This window comes from Puma concolor, chromosome C2 (assembly GCF_028749965.1).
Source record: "Puma concolor isolate L17-30 chromosome C2, mPumCon1.1.hap2, whole genome shotgun sequence".
Classification (NCBI taxonomy): Eukaryota; Metazoa; Chordata; class Mammalia; order Carnivora; family Felidae; genus Puma; species Puma concolor.
In genome coordinates this window covers 58,876,236-58,894,221 of record NC_141675.1, presented here as the reverse complement: position 1 = coordinate 58,894,221, position 17,986 = coordinate 58,876,236, and the positions used below count along the sequence as shown (strand labels likewise).

The 17,986-nt window shown below is 35.0% G+C and overlaps 1 protein-coding gene across 2 annotated transcripts in view; it reads left to right on the top strand.

Annotated features, from left to right (window-relative positions):
• SI (sucrase-isomaltase) overlaps positions 1–17,986 on the top strand; it is a 159,608-nt gene that overhangs the window by 16,380 nt on the left and 125,242 nt on the right. The window contains exon 2 of one of the 2 annotated variants that reach the window (XM_086674658.1): positions 16,206–16,334. The exons of the other annotated variant lie outside the window; for it this stretch is intronic. The gene's annotated coding sequence lies outside the window, so the exon portion shown is untranslated. The remainder of the gene's footprint in view (positions 1–16,205; positions 16,335–17,986) is intronic. 2 annotated transcript variants of the gene reach the window in all.

Genomic DNA, 17,986 nt, shown 5'->3' with positions numbered 1-17,986 from the left:
TGAATTTTTTTCATATAAAACCAAATAGACAAAGGATAAAACACATTATCTTTTCCAAAATATTTCATTCCTATAACCCATGTGCTGCCAGTTAAAATTAAATCGGTGTCTAGTTAGTGGTTTTAGGCTTATTTCAACAACTGTCTTTAGCGTTTCCATTCCTTAAATATTAAAGAACAACAAAAAATATTTTTTTCTTTTCCTCCATAACTAAACCATGCTTCACATTTGTCATTTACGCTCTAGGTAGTAAAAAGTTTTGTCAAATCTTTTTCAAATTAAAAAAAATATTGATCATTATCAGAAAAAAATAGTTTACTAACTAGCACAATATCTCACTTTTTAACAGGTTGGTGTGCTATAGAAATTTCTTTCCAATTTCTACCAGACAGCTTTAGCTACTCAGATATATTTTTCTCTCCAACTTCCTGGGAAATATTTGCTAATATTTTTTAACATACTGGGATCTATTGTTATCTCTAACACCTAACACAGGGCTTATTATGTAATAAATGTTTGTCATATGAAAAAAAATACAATATGTACATTCATCACTAAATAGCTTCCTTTGCCTTTATTCCTAAAGCCATATCTTGTGATCATACTAAGGATGTGTAAGGGAAATATAAGAACATCTAGGGATAATGTAAAAACAATATGTTAATTGTGATAATAAAATATTAAATATTTATAACTGATTTTATTAAAAGATCACAATGTCAGGCATTGCGAAAACTTTGCATACTTGCTTAGCTAAAATTCTGTTTATATACTCTTTAAAGTATATTTTTCAGTATCTCTTTATAATTATGGAGTAAGTTAAAATTATCTGTGAAAGGTAGATGTATCAAGTGATGCATCAGTGTAGTGCTTCTCCAAGTGTGACCAATCAAGGGCTCCATAAATTAAAACCTTTTTATAATAATACAAATATATCATATGGCTTTTGAATTTCTCACAAGTGTATGAAAAAAGTAGTATCATAACAGGTTGAAATCCAAGGCAGGAATGAGACTCTATCTTTTATTAAGCTAAACGTTAAAGAGATTTGCAAAAAAAAATGTAAAACAATGTCACTTCCCTTATAACTTTTTGTTTTGGACAGTATATTTTTCCAAAAAATATTTTTATGTTAACATGCAATGGATTATTAACAACATGTTTTGATGACCGAATATTTTTAATTCTCATTTTTAGTATCAGATGTGATAAGTATTTGTATATAAAATCCACATAATCAAAAGCTCTTTGGGAACTTCAATGTCTTTTAAGAGGGTAAAGGGGTCCTGAAAGTAAAATATTAGAGAATCGCTGGTCTAGCTAATACAGAGAGCATAGCAGATTAAGAAAGTGCATATGTAACAAATTATAGGTCTAAATTACTTAATCATAAATTTTGATTTATGTTATTTGGAGATAATAAGACAGCCTAACTCAGAGGGTGTTGTATTATTTACATTAAGTGATTCATGTAAATCCCTAGTAAAGTGCGTGATACATGGTAGAGGTTTAATAAATATTCTCAAATGAACCTTCAGAAAGTCTGGATTCAATAATTTGAGTTCTCACATAACTGTGTGAAAAGACGATAGTCTGTGTTATGTGTGAATATATACATACATATATACATATATATACATATATATGGAATATATACACATTCCATATGTGAAGGTAGTGGAACAACCCTAATAATAAAGGAATTGACATACCCTTCCTAGATGGAGAAGTATTCTATTTTTGCTTTGATGAGGACTTCAGTAGTTTCTTCCCATTAAGTTTGTTACTCCAACAATGCTTATCAAGAAGTGGAATTATTACTTATCTATGATCTAGGATTCTGAATTTTAAAGTAGTAAAGAAGTGATTTTGACGTAAACATTTGTATTAACTTTTATTTATTTACTTTAATTAAAATATAAATGACTCCTTGAAGATATTTGATTATTAATTGTAGTTAATCTATGGTTGGCAAAAAAGGATTAGCAGCAAAATATTCCCTGAAGTAGTTGAATACATTGACATTGGAATCCAGAACGTCAAACGTCAAACGTAATTATTTTCATCTCAGCAAAACTGTTAAATTAAACTATCTGACAATAATTAACCAAAATATCAATTGCTTTTTACTTGTAATTCCAAAGTTATTAGTGAAAACAAAAGTGCTATGGCATATAAACATGTATCTTGTTCCCATCATATCTATATCATTTTACTTAAACCTATGGACATTTGAAAAAAAGCTTAGTGGGGCGCTTGGGTGGCTCAGTTGGTTAAACATCCGACTTCGGCTTAGGTCATAATCTCACAGTTCGTGAGTTCAAGCCCCTCATCAGGCTCTGTGCTGACAGCTCGGAGCTTGGAGTCTGCTTTGGATTCTGTGTCTCCCTCTCTGTCTCTGCCCCACCCCTCCCTACCTCCCCATCCAAAAATAAATAACATTAAAAAAATTAAAAATAAATAAAAGAAAGCTTAGAGATCATATATGGTAAATTAAAGGCAGGCATAGAACACAGTTTGATATTTCATATTTAGAATTGTAATTTGACCTATGAAATTTTGTTCTTATGTATGTTGATTTTAGTAATTTACAGGCATAAAAGAAACATTAACAGTCTAGCATTTATCCAAAACAATAGAGTTTGATCTGTGGAAGCACTATAAAATCTGTGTTTTTGAAAGAATCTTTAAATTTCATCTTCTATCCTAACCGTCTAATTTATGATTGGCTACTTCTATAATAGTTCTGACAACATATATTTTCTTAATTTTTCTAATATCAAAGGTGAGTAATTCACTCTTTTTGAAAGCAGCCTATGGAGAAGTTGTCCTGTATAAAACTGGAATAGTTCTCACTGAACTTATATCAACTAATATTAATTTTGCCCCTTGATGATATAAATGAACAGTCATTTGTATGTAATGATTTCTCACGTATTTGGGTTTAGCTATTATGTTTACTATGAAACCATCTCCCAACTCTCATTAATCCTTCTAGATACTTTTATCAAGCTGGTAACAAAAAAGTATAAAATATAGTTAAAATTATAAGTTGTTATCTTAACTGTATGATCCTGAGAGTGTCATATAAAAGTGAAAATCACATTTCTAAAATGCATACAAATTGTGTACCTTGCACACAGTAAGAGCTAAAATAAATACTAATCATCATTACTGTTACATTGTTTTGAGTCTATTTGTCATCCTAGTTATTACCACATGATACTGTTCCAATATTTCTTTAACTCTTTTATAGTGAATTGCACAGAGTAAGGCAAAACAATGCAATAAAACTTAAGGGAAAAGGTCTTTACATACATACATCTAAAATAAAATTACTTTTCCATACTCAACTTCTTCCTATTCCCTAAGGTGAATGTTTTACCTGTACCTGTAGTTGACCCTTCAACCAAATGGGGTTAGAAGGGCTGACCCTCATAATAAAAAATGCACATACTATAATGTGTGGCTTTCCCACAACTTCACTAGTAACAACCTACTGTTGACTAGGAAGCCTTGCTGATAACATACACTGTGTCAATTAACACAATTTGTTATATGTATTATATATTGTATTATTACAGTAAAGTACACTAGAGAACAGATGTTATGAAAATCAGAAGATAAAATACATTTGCAGGATTGTACAGTAAAAAATATGTGTAAAAGCAGACTCATGAAACTCAAACCCATGTTGTTCAAGGGTCTGCGGTATTTACTATACTTACAGTTTTGCTTTATATATTCTTGACCATTTTGTTAGATACATACAATTTCGTTATGGTTATATCTTCTTGCTCTATTGTTAATTTTTCTATTGTATAACATGTTTTTTTCTTCTTTTGATACTTTTTTGCACTGCATGCTAATTTTTCAATTAGTATGATACGTCAATTCTATTTGATTAATATTTATCAAGTATATTCTCCTATTCTTATAATACTCTCTGTATTTTTAAAAATTTTAAGTGTCTTTTGAATACAACATACTGCCTCTGAGATTCTCTGCTTTTAATTGATAAGTTCATATCATATATGTAAATCACTATTATGTTAGAATTTCTGTCACTTTATTCATACTTTATTTATGCTGTTTTCTTCATTCTAGATTACAAATTAATGGATTTTTCTATTTTAATATTTTTCTTTCTTTTTGGCTTATACTTTATACATTTTGTTTTGATTTGTGTGTGTGTGTGTGTGTGTGTGTTTCCCTTGATACAAAACCCACACTGTTTATTTATCTTTTCCCTTTTTAAAATGTCAGGTTCCTTATTTCTCATTCATTTGAACTTTATAGTAAGAATATTAATATTGTGGCATAGAATAAGATCCAGTAATTACACTACTATTTACTCAAAATAGAAACACTAATCTGAACACACATATATGTATATATACATATATACACACATATATATATACACCCCTATGTTTATTGCAATATTATTAGCAATAGTCAAGATATGGAAGCAACCCAAGTGTCTATCCCTAGATGAATGAATAAATGAATATAGAATACACACACACACACACACACACACACACCATGAAATATTATTCATAAAAAAAGTGAGATCTAGCCATTTGCAACAGTATGGGTGGACGTAAAGAATATAATGCTAAGTAAGTAAGTATCTTTCTCTAAAGATAACTACAGTATGATTGCACTTATATGTAGAATTAAAGAAACAAAACAAACAAACAAAAAGAAAAAAAGACAAATCAAAGAAAAAGAAACTCAAATACAGAGAACACACTGGTGGTTGCCAAAGGGGAGTTGAGTGAGGTGATGTGTGAAATAGATAAAGGAGATTAGGAGTACAACAGTTTTATTGAACCTTGAGTGAGTACTGTATAGAACTATTGAATCATTATATTTTACACCTGAAACTAATATAACCCTGTATGTTACTTGTACTTCAATTCCAAAAATAAACAAAGAAAGGAACTGACCTAAGTAACTTTGGAAAACAGTGTTTTGATTGTAAATGTAAAACCAAAGATGAATATCCAAACACACACACGCACACACACACACAAATGTACTTTAATAAAAATATTGCTTTTTTGAATAAGTGATTTTATCATTAATTTAAAAATGTTTATATAATGTGCTCTGTTATTGAGGAGTACCACAAAGAATAAACCAGACATAGTGTCCTGTGCTCACACAGAGATTCTAATTGATTAGAAATTAGATAAGTGAACAATTAGATTCCAATTGAAGATGCAACCAAATAAACTGGTAATTATACTGAAGCGTCATTAGTATTATAATAAAGTCACTTGATATTTCAGTTATTGTATTTTTCTATTTAAAATTAATTTTAATAAATAACATTTTTATCAGTAGATTTAAAGATGTTTAATTTCCAACACACTTCCTTTGAATGCTTGTAATGTATAAAACACTTTAGAAACACAAAATTAGCCCACATTAGTATGTAGTTCTCATTCTCAAATTAAGTTGTAATCTAGCTTGAGAGACAATCTTGTAAATCGCTGTCTGTAATCTGAGGCTAACTTTCAAAATTTCTATTTTAAAGATTGAAGAAAAAATTATACACCTTGGGTGGCACTTTTATGTGGAAAGAATAAATGGAGGCAGGGGATTGAGAAGCAAACTGAAGGGACATGGCAAGGGTATGAAATGAGCTGTATGTGATCTGCTAATCCCTCCAAATTCCTGAAACTTTGATACTGAAGCATAGTGTTTATTATTTGTAAGCCACCTCCTCAACAGAGGGATATTTGTATCGATTGATGCTGCTCTAAGTGTCTGGTGACCTAGGAGGTTAAAAGCCAAAACCATCCAAGGTCTCTTATTCCCACTATGACTTAATTGTGTCTAAGTGAGCTTTTAGTAACTAAAGTTGCTAGGGCAACTGGAAACAGTCATTGGGAATGGCCTGAGAATAGACTGTCCTGTTTAATTAAGTGAAATGTTGAGTAGAGGATTGGTTTCCTATGTGCATTATCAATTTAAAATGTTATCAATATAAATTAATACATAATAATTGCTAATCTTCATGGAACATTTTCTATTAGTTTCCCTGAAGACACTTTGAGAAGCTGGAGCACATCTTGGTTATCATCCTATGGATTAAATGATTTTTCATTGTCCAATATTTTGAGGAAATATTCTACTATTTTCTTAATTTTTTCATTCAGGCTATATGAATGTCTGCTAAGATTATTAACCTAATTTTTGTATAACTCTTTAATCAAGTGCAAATACTGACTCTTAGTATCAGTAAAAAGTTAAGAAAAAGGGTAGAAAATCAAAGGGTGTTAAGCAGTGCTGGGGACAGCCAAAAATAGAGCCTAAGAATGATCTGCTTAGGATGCTGTCAACACTGTTAGACCCGCAATTCTACTGCTTCCCAGTGAAATATGTCTGGTAGTTCAAGTATCTGCTAAGAGCAGGGAAAGAGACCCTCTGTTCTCCTCTGTCACAAGGGACAGTCCTTACTTTCCATGGCTTGGGGTCTTCCCTTCAATAGGATTTGGGTTTTGAGATACTATTACTATGATTTCTTTAGCCACTATTTATTTATGGTAAAAAGAGGCTATATTGAAGGACTTTTAGTGTTTCCCATGCTTGAGTTTCTGCTAAAATGAAAACATTAGGTAATAACACCTAATACCTATACCTATACCTATAATACCTAATACCTATAAAATAGGCATAATACACAGTTCAGAATTAATCATGACATCCTTTTCAAACACCCTTTCCAATATTTTGTTTTATATACTTTTCACGTGTTGACATTTGGAAACCTATCTTTTGGCTTTAGATTTTATTACTCTGTGCATATTATCTATGATTCAGTAAGTTTTAACTGCAGCTTTAAATAACTCAGTATACTTATATATGTACAATGATTTTATTATCCCTGAAAGCTGGTATACCTTTACTTGTCATCAAATAGATTAGTTTTGGTTTTGCAAGACTCGTATTTATTAGCTTACAAGTCAACACACATTTATTAAGTATCTGCTCTATTTTCAGAGTGAAGTAGCATTTAGGAAAAATAAGATGTTTGTTGATATATAGGGAGAAAAGATATTATATATGAAGCTTTTCAAATTATAAATCAGAATAGAATTAAACCCAAATTTTGCTTTGTGACTTTGGCATAAACATTAGTCTCTGTCTCAATGAAACATCTGTAAAATGGAAATTATAAATTCTATTAACAGGATTTGGTAAGGATTGAAGATTATGTAGGTAAGCCTTTTAGCACATATTATTGATAGCTGTGTTGTACACACCTGAAACCAGTAGGAAGTAAAGCAAGATGTACCTACTCTTAAGTGTATTTTTTAAATGTTATAAAAATTTTGAAAAGAGAAAAACTTGAAGAGCTGAAATGTTTAAAAGGCTTTGTGCAAGAACTGATGCATGAAAAATGATGGGTAGATTTTGAGGATGGTTACTGTAGAAATGGTGACACTAAAATATCGTGAAACATTTTAGCAGAGATTTGACAGGAAAAAATTCTGAATTTAATTTCAGAACTTTTGACTTTGAAGGATGAAAGTTCATTCAAATAGGGGTGCCTGGGTGGCTCAGTCGGTTAAGCATCTACCTCTTGATCTTGGCTCAGAGCATGATCTCACAGCTCATGAGTTTGAGCCCCACATAGGGCTCTTCTGTTTCCCCTTCTCTCTGCCCCTCCTCTGCTTGTGCGCACTCTCTCTCTCTCTCAAAATAAATAAACTTAAAAAAAATTAAAAAAAAAGAAAGTGCATTCAGGTAAAAATGTACATAGAATGTAAGGCATATTGCAGTTTCGGTGAGAAGATGAAACAAGAAAAAAATATACAGTAGAATGTTAGTCATACTACAGTTTTGGTGAGAAGATAAGCTAGAAAAACAAATTTAGCACTTTTCAGTATAGAGATGACAATTGAAGGATGAGTTCTCTAAGGGATAGGATGTTGAGAAGGAACAGAGCACCAAAGTAATTTTGAAAGTCAATAAAACATATTATTTTTTTTGCTGTTCTATCTTTTAAGATCTAGCTCAATATTGCCTTGACAATGATGAAAAATATGAAAAGTCCACTTTCAGAAAGTGAATATTGTGCCTCCTTAAAATTCTATTTGGAAAACAAAGATGTAAATCTAGTTATATTTTAACCAATATACTGGTAAAAATATTTCATTTATAGATCAGGTAGGTACATTTATTTTTCTAACGTGATTTCCCTCCACAATACTGAATCTCTTCTGTGTAGGAAATCTTTGAGGAACAGAAAAGTATGTTTATTTTTAGTAATGTTCACTTTCTTAAAAAAGTCCAAGGCAAACTTTAAGCTAAAGAGAATGCATTGGTTTCATGACCCTGAATTATAACTGAAAATAAATTTACTGTTTTCTATACCAATATCTGATAAAAAGTTATATTGAATACAGACAATTCCATTTTCCTATAGATTCTTATTTAGCAGTTAATTGTGATTAGAGATAACCATATTTATATTCAGTTCTTGTTCATAAGTTGTGTCTTTGAAATGTGGATATCATGAAAATATAATCAAATGTTTCATTCATGATTAATTATTTTTAAGTTGCAGAAATAATTTCAACATTAGGGAACTAATCAGGGGCACCTACGTGGCTCAATTGGTTAAGCATCCAACTTCAGCTCAGGTCATGATCTCCAGGTTCATGGTTTCAAGCCCCTTGTCGGGCTCTGTGCTGACAGCTCAGAGCCTGAAGCCTGCTTCAGTTTCTGTGTCTCCCTCTCTCTCTCTCTGCCCTTCCCCCACTTGCTCTCTTTCTCAAAAATAAATGAATATTAAAAAAAAAAGCTGGAGAAGATGGCGGCGTAGGAGGACGCTGGGCTCACCGCGCGTCCTGCTGATCACTTAGATTCCACCTACACCTGCCTAACCCAGAAAACCGCCAGAGGATTAGCAGAACGGAGTCGCCGGAGCCAAGCGCAGACCAGAGGCCCACGGAAGAGGGTAGGAAGGGCGGCGAGGCGGTGCGCGCTCCACGGACTGGCGGGAGGGAGCCGGGGCGGAGGGGCGGCTCGCCGGCCAAGCAGAGCCCCCGAGTCTGGCTTGCAAAAAGCGGAGGGGCCTGACGGACTGTGTTCCGACAGCAAGCGCGACTTAGCGTCTGGGAGGTCGTAAGTTAACAGCTCTGCTCAGAAAGCGGGAAGGCTGGAGGACAAAGGGAAGGAGAGCTGCTGAGCCCCCGGACGACAGAGCTCAGTTTGGTGGGGAACAAAGGTGCTCGCCAGCGCCATCTCCCCCGCCCATCCCCCAGCCAAAATCCCAAAGAGAACCAGTTCCTGCCAGGGAACTTGCTCCGCGGAAACACCCAACTCTGCGCTTCTGCGGAGCCAAACCACCGGCAGCAGATCTGACTCACTCCTGCTGCCACAGGGCCCCTCCTGAAGTGGATCACCTAAGGAGAAGCAAGCTAAGCCTGCCCCTCCTGCCCCTGTGCACCTTGCCTACCCACCTCAGCTAAGACGCCAGATCCCCAGCATCACAAGCCTGGCAGTGTGCAAGTAGCCCAGACAGGCCACCCCACCCCACAGTGAATCCCGCCCCTAGGAGAGGGGAAGAGAAGGCACGCACCAGTCTGACTGTGGCCCCAGCGGTGGGCTGGGGGCAGACATCAGGTCTGACTGCGGCTCCGCCCACCAACTCCAGTTATACACCACAGCACAGGGGAAGTGCCCTGCAGGTCCTCACCACGCCAGGGACTATCCAAAATGACCAAGCGGAAGAATTCCCCTCAGAAGAATCTCTAGGAAATAACAACAGCTAATGAGCTGATCAAAAAGGATTTAAATAATATAACAGAAAGTGAATTTAGAATAATAGTCATAAAACTAATCGCTGGGCTTGAAAACAGTATAGCTGACAGCAGAGAATCTCTTGCTACAGAGATCAAGGGACTAAGGAACAGTCACGAGGAGCTGAAAAACGCTTTAAACGAAATGCATAACAAAATGGAAACCACCACGGCTCGGATTGAAGAGGCAGAGGAGAGAATAGGTGAACTAGAAGATACAGTTATGGAAAAAGAGGAAGCTGAGAAAAAGAGATAAAAAAATCCAGGAGTATGAGCGGAAAATTAGAGAACTAAGTGATACACTAAAAAGAAATAATATACGCATAATAGGTATCCCAGAGGAGGAAGAGAGAGGGAAAGGTGCTGAAGGGGTACTTGAAGAAATAATAGCTGAGAACTTCCCTGAACTGGGGAAGGAAAAAGGCATTGAAATCCAAGAGGCACAGAGAACTCCCTTCAGACGTAACTTGAATCGATCTTCTGCATGACATATCATAGTGAAACTGGCAAAATACAAGGATAAAGAGAAAATTCTGAAAGCAGCAAGGGGTAAACGTGCCCTCACATATAAAGGGAGACCTATAAGACTCGTGACTGATCTCTCTTTTGAAACTTGGCAGGCCAGAAAGAATTGGCACGAGATTTTCAGTGTGCTAAACAGAAAAAATATGCAGCCGAGAATCCTTTATCCAGCAAGTCTGTCATTTAGAATAGAAGGAGAGATAAAGGTCTTCCCAAACAAACAAAAACTGAAGGAATTTGTCACCACTAAACCAGCCCTCCAAGAGATCCTAAGGGGGACCCTGTGAGACAAAGTACCAGAGACATCACTACAAGCATAAAACATACAGACATCACAATGACTCTAAACCCATATCTTTCTATAATAACACTGAATGTAAATGGACTAAATGTGCCAACCAAAAGACATAGGGTTCAGAATGGATAAAAAAACAAGACCCATCTATTTGCTGTCTACAAGAGACTCATTTTAGACCTGAGGACACCTTTAGATTGAGAGTGAGGGGATGGAGAACTATTTATCATGCTACTGGAAGCCAAAAGAAAGCTGGAGTAGCCATCCTTATATCAGACAAACTAGACTTTAAATTAAAGGCTGTAACAAGAGATGAAGAAGGACATTATATAAAAGTGACAGGGTCTATCCATCAGGAAGAGCTAACAATTATAAATGTCTATGCGCCGAATACCGGAGCGCCCAAATATATAAAACAATTACTCATAAACATAAGCAACCTTATTGAGAAGAATGTGGTAATTGCAGGGGACTTTAACACCCCACTTACAGAAATGGGTAGATCATCTAGACACACGGTCAATAAAGAAACAAGGGCCCTGAATGAGACATTGGATCAGATGGACTTGACAGATATATTTAGAACTCTGCATCCCAAAGCAACAGAATATACTTTCTTCTCGAGTGCACATGGAACATTCTCCAAGATAGATCATATACTGGGTCACAAAACAGCCCTTCATAAGTTTACAAGAATTGAAATCATACCATGCATACTTTCAGACCACAATGCTATGAAGCTTGAAATCAACCACAGAAAAACGTCTGGAAAACCTCCAAAAGCATGGAGGTTAAAGAACACCCTACTAACGAATGAGTGGGTCAACCAGGCAATTAGAGAAGAAATTTAAAAATATATGGAAACAAACGAAAATGAAAATACAACAATCCAAATGCTTTGGGACGCAGCGAAGGCAGTCCTGAGAGGAAAATACATTGCAATCCAGGCCTATCTCAAGAAACAAGAAAAATCCCAAATACAAACTCTAACAGCACACCGAAAGGAACTAGAAGCAGAACAGCAAAGGCAGCCTAAACCCAGCAGAAGAAGAGAAATAATAAAGATCAGAGCAGAAATAAACAATATAGAATCTAAAAAAACTGTAGAGCAGATCAACGAAACCAAGAGTTGGTTTTTTGAAAAAATAAACAAAATTGACAAACCTCTAGCCAGGCTTCTCAAAAAGAAAAGGGAGATGACCCAAATAGATAAAATCATGAATGAAAATGGAATTATTACAACCAATCCCTCAGAGATACAAACAATTATCAGGGAATACTATGAAAAATTATATGCCAACAAATTGGACAACCTGGAAGAAATGGACAAATTCCTGAACACCCACACTCTTCCAAAACTCAATCAGGAGGAAATAGAAAGCTTGAACAGACCCATCACCAGCGAAGAAATTGAATCGGTTATGAAAAATCTCCCAACAAATAAGAGTCCAGGACCAGATGGCTTCCCAGGGGAGTTCTACCAGACGTTTAAAGCAGAGATAATACCTATCCTTCTCAAGCTATTCCAAGAAATAGAAAGGGAAGTAAAACTTCCAGACTCATTCTATGAAGCCAGTATTACTTTGATTCCTAAACCAGACAGAGACCCAGTAAAAAAAGAGAACTACAGGCCAATATCCCTGATGAATATGGATGCAAAAATTCTCAATAAGATACTAGCAAATCGAATTCAACGGCATATAAAAGGAATTATTCACCATGATCAAGTGGGATTCATTCCTGGGATGCAGGGCTGGTTCAACATTCGCAAATCAATCAACGTGATACATCACATTAACAAAAAAAAAGAGAAAAACCATATGATCCTGTCAATCGATGCAGAAAAGGCCTTTGACAAAATCCAGCACCCTTTCTTAATAAAAACCCTTGAGAAAGTCGGGATAGAAGGAACATACTTAAAGATCATAAAAGCCATTTATGAAAAGCCCACAGCTAACATCATCCTCAACGGGGAAAAACTGAGAGCTTTCTCCCTGAGATCAGGAACACGACAGGGATGCCCACTCTCACCGCTGTTGTTTAACATACTGCTGGAAGTTCTAGCATCAGCAATCAGACAACAAAAGGAAATCAAAGGCATCAAAATTGGCAAAGATGAAGTCAAGCTTTCGCTTTTTGCAGATGACATGATATTATACATGGAAAATCCGATAGACTCCACCAAAAGTCTACTAGAACTGATACATGAATTCAGCAAAGTTGCAGGATACAAAATCAATGTACAGAAATCAGTTGCATTCTTATACACTAACAATGAAGCAACAGAAAGACAAGTAAAGAAACTGATCCCATTCACAATTGCACCAAGAAGCATAATATACCTAGGAATAAATCTAACCAAAGATGTAAAGGATCTGTATGCTGAAAACTATAGAAAGCTTATGAAGGTAATTGAAGAAGATTTAAAGAAATGGAAAGACATTCCCTGCTCATGGATTGGAAGAATAAATATTGTCAAAATGTCAATACTACCCAAAGCTATCTACACATTCAATGCAATCCCAATCAAAATTGCACCAGCATTCTTCTCGAAACTAGAACAAGCAATCCTAAAATTCATATGGAACCACAAAAGGCCCCGAATAGCCAAAGTAATTTTGAAGAAGAAGACCAAAGCAGGAGGCATCACAATCCCAGACTTTAGCCTCTACTACAAAGCTGTCATCATCAAGACAGCATGGTATTGGCACAAAAACAGACACATAGACCAATGGAATAGAATAGAAACCCCAGAACTAGACCCGCAAACGTATGGCCAACTCATCTTTGACAAAGCAGGAAAGAACATCCAATGGAAAAAAGACAGTCTCTTTCACAAATGGTGCTGGGAGAACTGGACAGCAACATGCAGAAGGTTGAAACTAGACCACCTTCTCACACCATTCACAAAAATAAACTCAAAATGGATAAAGGACCTGAATGTGAGACAGGAAACCATCCAAACCTTAGAGGAGAAAGCAGGAAAAGACCTCTCTGACCTCAGCCGTAGCAATCTCTTCCTCGACACATCCCCAAAGGCAAGGGAATTAAAAGCAAAAGTGAATTACTGGGACCTTATGAAGATAAAAAGCTTCTGCACAGCAAAGGAAACAACCAACAAAACTAAAAGGCAACCAACGGAATGGGAAAAGATATTTGCAAATGACATATCGGACAAAGGGCTAGTATCCAAAATCTATAAAGAGCTCACCAAACTCCACACCCGAAAAGCAAATAACCCAGTGAAGAAATGGGCAGAAAACATGAATAGACACTTCTCTAAGGAAGACATCCGGATGGCCAACAGGCACATGAAAAGATGTTCAGCGTCGCTCCTTATCAGGGAAATACAAATCAAAACCACACTCAGGTATCACCTCACGCCAGTCAGAGTGGCCAAAATGAACAAATCAGGAGACTATAGATGCTGGAGAGGATGTGGAGAAACGGGAACCCTCTTGCACTGTTGGTGGGAATGCAAATTGGTGCAGCCGCTCTGGAAAGCAGTGTGGAGGTTCCTCAGAAAATTAAAAATAGACCTACCCTATGACCCAGCAATAGCACTGCTAGGAATTTATCCAAGGGACACAGGAGTACTGATGCATAGGGGCACTTGTACCCCAATGTTCATAGCAGCCCTCTCAACAATAGCCAAATTATGGAAAGAGCCTAAATGTCCATCAACTGATGAATGGATAAAGAAATTGTGGTTTATATACACTATGGAATACTACGTGGCAATGAGAAAAAATGAAATATGGCCTTTTGTAGCAACGTAGATGGAACTGGAGAGTGTGATGCTAAGTGAAATAAGCCATACAGAGAAAGACAGATACCATATGGTTTCACTCTTATGTGGATCCTGAGAAACTTGACAGGAACCCATGTGGGAGGGGAAAGGAAAAAAAAAAAAAAAAAAAAGGTTAGAGTGGGAGAGAGCCAAAGCATAAGAGACTGTTGAGAACTGAGAGCAAACTGAGGGTTGATGGGGGGTGGGAGGGAGGAGAGGGTGGGTGATGGGTACTGAGGAGGGCACCTTTTGGGATGAGCACTGGGTGTTGTATGGAAACCAATTTGACAATAAATTTCATATATAAATAAAAAAAAAAGAAAAAAAATTAAAAAAAAATAAAAATAAAAAAATAAAAAGGCGAAATGATCACCACAAAAGAAAAAAAATAAAAAAAAAAAGCTGTTGGTTAGCTGTTAAAAAAAAGATTAGGGAACTAATCATATGTTTTAAAAAAGTTATATCTATTAATAGCTTTGACTGTTTTCTAGTTTAACTCAAATTATCCATATTACTGTTTCTCATAGTGAAGATACTTGATTGACTCAATGTAATATTTTAGGCATCTTTTTTATCTTGTAAACCATATTCTAATGAATTTGTTTTCTAGCATCCTTTCCTCATATTCTTACAAAAAGAGAAGAAAAAATGCTATATAAGAAGAAAAGTATAATGGATAATATTTAGATTTAGAACCTGAGTACTTGTATTTATCTTTGAACGTGCACACACACACACACACACACACACACACACACACACACACACACTTACGAAACTTCTTGGGCTATGTATGGTTGAATTACTGCCACTCAACTCTATCTATCCTTAGCTTCTGAGATGAAAGAGCAAGAAATACAAAGGAGAGTGAAATTCAGGTGCGTTCTTGCCAGCTCCTTTACTTTGGCAGGAAGGTGTCAAAATACCATCTTTCAGCTGACCATTCAAGTACATTCAACGGAGAACAACATTTGAGGTGACTCTTAGGGAGTGTAACCAAAGTCACTGCCAATTAACTCTTACCAAGTGGTCAATTTAGTGGGACAGTGATCCTATTTTATAAAACTGTAATCCTGATAATGTGTACTAAAGCCAGTTTTCTGGTTTTAATGTTTTCTGTTTCCAGACAGCTAAAACATGTCAAAGGACCCAAATTACATTTTGCTTTTTTGACTCAGTAATACTTATTACTGGGATTTTACACATCTTCACATTTGAAAATACAATTTTTTTGCTTATGTTTATTGAACATCAGACTGAGGGAAATCTTTGCAAGTATAATCACACCTAAGGATGTCCTAATTATAGGAAACTTGTACTTTGTTGTCACTAATAACAGAACTTGTTCTCTTTTTTTTTTTTCCATTTTCCACTATTTTTATTTAAAAGTGTGGGTAAAATTCATGATAATACCCAAATGTAATAATTGCACAAACATGGCTTTATCAACAAAAACAACAAACCTGCTTAAACTAAATTATGAGTTACTGTCCTGTAACATTTTGTATCTCAGCTTATGATTGCTCAGAATATTTTTTCATCTAGTGATGTCCAGAGGTGTGGATTGTAATACACAGGTGGTTTGGGGTGTCAGTATATATCAAAAGGTGTAGTTGAATCAAAAATTGAAAACAGGAAAGTTAGGCATTCTAACATATATAGCTAGATTAAGCCAGATAAACAAAAATTTAGTCTTGAAATACCATGTTCTTTTTAAATTATTTATGAATTAATATTAATTATACTAAACATACTTTTGGCATTTTTTCATTAGGCTTATACTGGGAGCCAGTAGAAAAAACAAACCAATGAAGTTCATTGCCTTTGAAACTGAACAATATGATGTAATTTTGATTACCTGAGTTTTGTACAAAAATGCACCTGAAATAAATACATTTACGCTGTAAGTACAAGGAATTGGTGTAAACTTTCTGAACAGATGGTTTTATTTTAGCTAATGAACACTAGGAATTGCATAAATGATTCTGACTTTCACTTGGCATAGGCTACCAGAGAGCATAGAACAAATTTTATGGTCATTGATCTCAAATATTCAAGGAATTGTGTCATAATTTTTGCATTATCATCTATCCTAATTTCTTCTAATTGTATTTATTATCACTAACTAATTATAAATTTCATATTTTGTGATGTTTAATACATTTATATAAGCTCTCAAGTTCTTTTTGTTATCTGTAAGAGAGTTGTATGTAAACAAATAAATAGGTCTACTTGCTGATGCACTCAGTGATATTTACTGAGTATTTACTATTTGATAGACCACAATATGAGGCCATATTCTAAGTGGTTTGGAATATTGAAGGATTCTTAGACATTGGCAAATATAAACAAATATTTTTAAAACAAATTACAAAAGAAATACATGAGAGAACATAACATACCATATGGGGTTGTACAGATAACAGAAATTGCTAACAGCTAGGGTAAGAAAAGAGGTGTGGGAAGTTAAAAAAAAAGGTCTCCATAATTGTGAGAACATAAGTCTTGATCTCTAAAAAGTGGTAGGATTTAAATATCAGCACTGTGCTGTATGGAATAAAATTCTTGTAAATATAGTGTAGTGAGTTTGCTTCTAAAAATGTTAACTTACATTTTTTATAGGTAGCGGCCTGTCCAAGTTTAATAAGCTAAATGAGAGAAATAAATTTCTTCTGACATATTTTGGCAGGATAACCTTTATAACAGCAGATAGAATGTATTATTTTCTTTGAAGCTTTGTATTATGTTTGGTAGAGCTTAGTAATTGACTTTATCTAAAATTTATTTCTCTGTGATAGACATGGTATACTATGGTATGGAGGATACAAATATAATAAAAGCAAAAACAAAAATAACCAAGTGGTAGGTTACATACTACTTAATGTTCATTGGCTCAAATATTTTAATTAAAATAATTTAAGGGATGCTGTGTAGCTCTGTCAGTTGACCATCTGATTTCGGCTCAGGTCATGATCTTGCAATTTGTGAGTTCAAGCCCTACATCGGGCTGTCTGCTGTAAGCACAGAGGCTGCTTCATAACCTCTATCTTCCTCTCTCTCTGGCCCTTTCCCGATTGCTCTCTCTTTCTCTCTCAAAAAATAAACATTAAAAAATAAGTACAACAAAACAACTTAATAGACAAAACATTCAAGTGGCTAAAACTCCAAACCAAAACTCCTTAATGTCATTCCATTATGGCTAAAATTACAAAATAAACAGAAAATAAGAAGAGTCCGTCCATGTCTAATTTTTTTTTTAATTTAGAACATCAGAGAGCAGAAATTAAGAGGATGAAGTATTAAAACAAGAAAACAAAAATCAAACAAAAACCATCTGAAAAATGAAGACTCACCCTTGAAATCTATAGCATTGTGTCCCTTTTTTTATATTATTTTTGCTTCCATTCCCTTATGTTCATCTTTTTTGTATCTTAAATTCCACATGAGTGAAGTCATATGATATTTGTCTTTCTCTGACTGACTAACTTCGCTTAGCATAATACCCTCTAGTTCCATCCACATAGTTGCAAATGGCAAGATTTCATTCTTTTTGAA